Source organism: Corapipo altera, unplaced genomic scaffold (genome assembly GCF_003945725.1).
Source record: "Corapipo altera isolate COAL_440 unplaced genomic scaffold, ASM394572v1 158, whole genome shotgun sequence".
NCBI lineage: Eukaryota > Metazoa > Chordata > Aves > Passeriformes > Pipridae > Corapipo > Corapipo altera.
Window position 1 is genome coordinate 1,427,107 of NW_020884977.1, and position 4,772 is coordinate 1,431,878.

Genomic DNA, 4,772 nt, shown 5'->3' on the forward strand with positions numbered 1-4,772 from the left:
CACTTAGGAATGGCTTTGAGAGGGGGGAGGTTAAAAATCAGGGAGAGCAGCATTAGGGTGTGCAAAGAGGCATCGCAGCTCTCTGAGGACAGGAAGCCTGGTGGCCTGGTTATACCACTATATTTTGGATTAGTGCCTCAGCTGCTGTTGCAGGAGCACACTAGAAATTATTTCCCTTTCTCTAATGCCCTGTTGTGTTTTATGCAGGATTTTCTGCGTGGATATGAGGAACACGAGGGGACCCCCAAGCCACAATGCCAGGACGGACTTGGGCTTAGGGCAGACCTGGAGGACATGGTTTTCCCCTTTGGGTGACCATAACAGATCACACATAGGGTGAGCAGAGCTCTAACTCACCACACAACACGTTCCTTACATAATTGTGCTGCGCTGGCCACTGGCACAGAAGCCTGGATTTATGTTCTGGCAAATGTCTAAAACAGCGAGTGTGGGAATTTGGTCTCCTTGGTGATGAAACCAACCAATGGAAAACACAGGAAAAAAAGAGAAGCTAAAACCATCCATGGACCTTGCTTTTATTTTCAGAGTGGAGGATATTTCAGAGTGAATTAGCCTGTCTTTTATCTGCTTTTGTACCTGTGGCTGGATAGCAGAGGACGGCTTAATTGTTCCGTTGTTCGTGATGGACAAGTATCCCTAAAGAAAGAGGACTCCAGTTTGCCATAGACAAAGAGGATCTAGAAATCGAGATAATCCAGCTCTTAGTCACCTGATTTTGTCTGACAAATGCAGCCAGTGTTGGAGGGAAGCACTCAATGCCCTCAGAGGAACCAGTTCCTTGCAAAGTTAACTGGTTTCATCAGAGATCGCACTGTGAGTTGACATTCCTGGGTAAACCCTTGGGGAATTCCAGAGTGGATGGCAGGCTGGGTGCAAGGACTGACCCCCAGCTGGGGCTTGGAAAGTTGGCATCCTCTGGAGCAGCTCCTTGTAGCTCCCTGAGGTCTGCCCACCATCACAAGGACAGGATGCGTGCCTGGCATTGTTCTTGCCTTCATCTGAGTAGTCCGAAAACAGGATCAGCTATCCCAGGAGCATCCCTGGAGTTGAGAATTAAAACAGGATTAAAGAGCCAGGTATGTGTAATGATAGACCTTCTTCTCCTCAGGGGAAAAGATGCCAGCACAGCCCCTGTGACTTTGGGCACTGTCCTTCCCATGCAGACTCCACCCCTCCCAATAACAGTGCTGGATTTGGGTATAAAGTAACTTTTGCCCTTCCTGCAGAGCCCTGGATTGAACCCAGCATTATTAAAAAAGTAGGCTGGTCATGGCATCAGAAAATGGCCACCACTGGATGTAGGAGCAACCCCTTCTAGAGCCATGTGAGCTGTTACAGCCCATGTGACCCACAGAAAAGAGGGACCTGCTCTCCTTTAACACATCTTGAGCCTCTCAGGGAAGAGTCAGATCTTCAGACAGGGGAAGACACCACCTCTCCAGCATGGTGCAGCAATGTAGGGTCAATCCATGCCTGGCTTTGGGCAGTTGCAGCAGAGGGTGGATGGCAAACCCATGATTTTATGGAATGGTGGTGGTCCTTTCCCAACACAGACTCCCAAATGCCAGAGAGGGGTCTTGGACATTTGCACTGTGGTTGGGAGCATCGGGGTGCTGCTGGTTGGACATGGAGGGCTTGAGAGCAAGGGGCAGGTTTTACCACCTGCCAGGTGTAAAGTGCTTCAGCACGTCCGTGACATCCTGGACATGGGGTCTCTTTGGATCTAGTGTTCTTTTAGAGGCTGCAAGAGCCAGGGAAGCTCAGTGCTTTCTGGAGGTGGCCACTGCTGGGCCACAGACCACTTGTGTGCCCTGGAGCGCAGCACTGTGTCCACTCCAGGCTCTCCTGCAAAACAAACACCTTGACAACACCAAACCAAAACATTTTCTCCTTCAGCTTAACAGGCTGGAAAGAAAGATTAGGTTTCCCAGGTGGAAAATTTCCCACAGAAAATATCAGAGCCCTGTTTTCTTTCCAACTTACGAATGCTGTGACCCCCTCTCCCTAAGTTATTCTAGTAATGCCCAGGATCCTAATTAAGACTGAGCCCAGTGGCTCTTGGCATTGTGTAAACACATGAGAAGAATCCAGCCCTTCTCTAGAAAGCTTCTCATCCAGTTTGGTTTAGGCAAATGCATCCATTGAAACTCTCCTTTTCTTTTTTTTAACTTTTTCAGCAGCACCACAATGGAGTCTTTCATCTCTACGTCTTGTGTGTATTCCAGTGTCATGCCCTCTGCTTTCAAAAGCTTAGGTTTGCCTTTAATTGTGTCGAGAGCCTTTGTCTCTAAGCCTTTAGTAATGGATTTTTTTTCTCCTCTGCCAAAAGAAGAATTTTGTTTCTTTGCTGGCTTTTCTTCTAAAGCTGAAGTGACAGTTCCCCCTTCTCAGTGAGATTCACAAAGCTTATCTTTTAATTTTCAAGAGCCAAACAGAGAAGGAGGGGGAGGAATGAAACGTCATCGTGGCTTTTAAACACTGTCGCTAAGAGAGGGCTTAATGATCTAGAAATACATGTTTGCAGCATGGCTTTGGTTCAGTTACACTAACCTGCTGCTCCTGAGGGAGGCAGAGATGGAGCTGGGGGGCCAAAGCCAGTCCTTTCCTCTGGGCCTAGTCCATATAGAATCCTGGAATGGCTTGGGTTGGGCCTCAAAGCTCATCCCCTTCCACCTCCTGCCATGGGTAGGGACACCTCCCACTAGCCCAGGCTGCTCCAAGCCCCGTCCAACCTGGCCTTGGACACTTCCAGGGATGGGGCAGCCACAGCTTCTCTGGGTAACCTGTGCCAGGGCCTCACCTTCCTCACAGGGAAGAGTTTCTTCCCATATTGGTGGCAGGAAACTGAGGCAAGAGGCTGTTGGGCACTTTGCGTCCACAGAAGAAAACAGCATGTGGTCAGCTTGAGGAATGACTGGAGCCAATTGTCAAGGATTTGAAATGAATGATGGATCTCATGGTCCCCTTGCACTAAACTCAACAGTCATGTGCCTCTCGTGGCTTGCAGGGTTTGCCTTGGCACCGGGGAGGACAGTCCTGGGATTGCCATTGAGGCATTTCTGAAATTCCTGTCACAGCACAGGCCCTGCTTGTCTGTGGATGGGCACAATATGCTCCAGACCTCCATCCAGGGTGTCCCTGGGAGCTGGATTTGTGCTGGAAGGGGAACCAGTGCTGACACACCAGGTGGGGATGCTAACGAGCCACAGAACATCCCACCCTCTTGCCAAATCCTTAATAACTTTGTTTGGGTGGGTTCAACTCTTTCTTCCACTTCCCTTTCCAATGGAGGGGCTCCATGTCCAAGCCTGTGCTGTCCCCCTGGCTTGGTGGCACTGTATCCACTCAGCTTGGTGTCCACACTTCCCGGGGTCCCAAACCACATCCATGCCCTCAGGAACGGGAGATGGGAGCCAGGGTGGGCTGGATGGGAGCCTCATCTTCCCAGCCCACTGCCTTCTGCAGTACAATATCCTCTCTGTCCTGAAAAGGCTGAGGATTTTAATCCCAAAATAGATATTTCAACAAAACTCTTTTTTTTTTTTTTTTCCTGAAAGCATCTGAAAGATGCCGCTTTCGTTCCAGGCAGAGGGAGCTCATTCAGAAACCTCTGGAGCTGCCGTGAAATGGGATCATCCATCGCCCGCCGGGGAGCTCCAGAGCCCACGTGAGGGCTCCCCATCCCAGCCTGGCACGTGAGGGATGCAGCGCCACTCCGGAATGTCGGGAAGTCGGCTGAAATCCTCGTGCAGCAGCACAAGGCTGGGGTCACAGCTCTGTGATGATTCTGTGGTGGTTTCAGCGCTCAGGCTCGTGACTCCAAACCTTGACAGCAATGGCTGGCCAGTAACACACACTCCCACCGAAGCCTGTTTTTTTGGTCTCATCTTGCTGTTCGTGAGTACTGTTTGTTTAGTTATTTATTTAAATTTCCTCCTCCTCACACCCTGTCTCACTTGGTGGTTTGCTTCCGTCCTCCTGCACAAAGACCAGTACAAACCTCCAGACTCCAGAAGCCATTCCAGGCCCAGGCATTAAGGCTGCAAAGGGGGAATGGCTTCCCACTGCCAGGGAATAGGGTAAGGTGGTATATTGGGAAGGAATTCTTCCCTATGAGGGTGGAGAGGCCCTGGCACAGGTTGCCCAGAGAAGCTGTGGCTGCCCCATCCCTGGAAGTGTCCAAGGCCAGGTTGGAGCAACCTAGTCTAGTGGGAGGTGTTCCTGCCCATGGCAGAGGGTGGGACTGGATGGTCTTTGAGGTTCCTTCCAATTCAAACCATTCAATGATTCTGTGAAGATTGTTCCTCTCCACGATCGTCTTTTGGTGGACTTTTGTAAGCTGGAAACACCCCCTTTCCCCTTGCTGCCCTCCAGACCCCCTTCTGGGTCAAATGAGGAGGAGAATCTAACTCTCCTGGACAACTGGGCCAGGCAGGATGCTCACCCCCAAACCAGCCCCTTCCTCCTCCTGCCAAGCAGCTGACCAGGTACAGGGCTGTGTCTGAGCCAAGCAGCTTGTCCCCATGCAGGCTTCCAGCTTTGGAAACTATAAAAATCTCCCAGAGGATGAAAGGATCAGAAACCTACAGCTGCTGTAATTCATCAGCTCTTTGAGATGCTCTGCTTCTCAGTGGATTTCCTCCCCGAGCTCCCAGCAGAGGATGCAGACACCAGAGCAGCTGGACAGGCTGGTTCCCACGCAGGTAACTTCAGGGTAACTGGAGGCTCCCAATCCTTTTCCCCTTGTCCTT

General features: G+C 50.7%; 1 long non-coding RNA gene across 1 annotated transcript; it reads right to left on the minus strand.

Annotated features, from left to right (window-relative positions):
• Positions 1-520: 520 nt before the first annotated feature.
• On the minus strand, positions 521-1,552 carry LOC113957777. Its single transcript, XR_003531291.1, has 2 exons — positions 1,387-1,552; positions 521-1,061 (listed from the first exon to the last, which is right to left on the minus strand). It is a non-coding gene; the product is annotated as an uncharacterized LOC113957777 (long non-coding RNA).
• Positions 1,553-4,772: the final 3,220 nt, after the last annotated feature.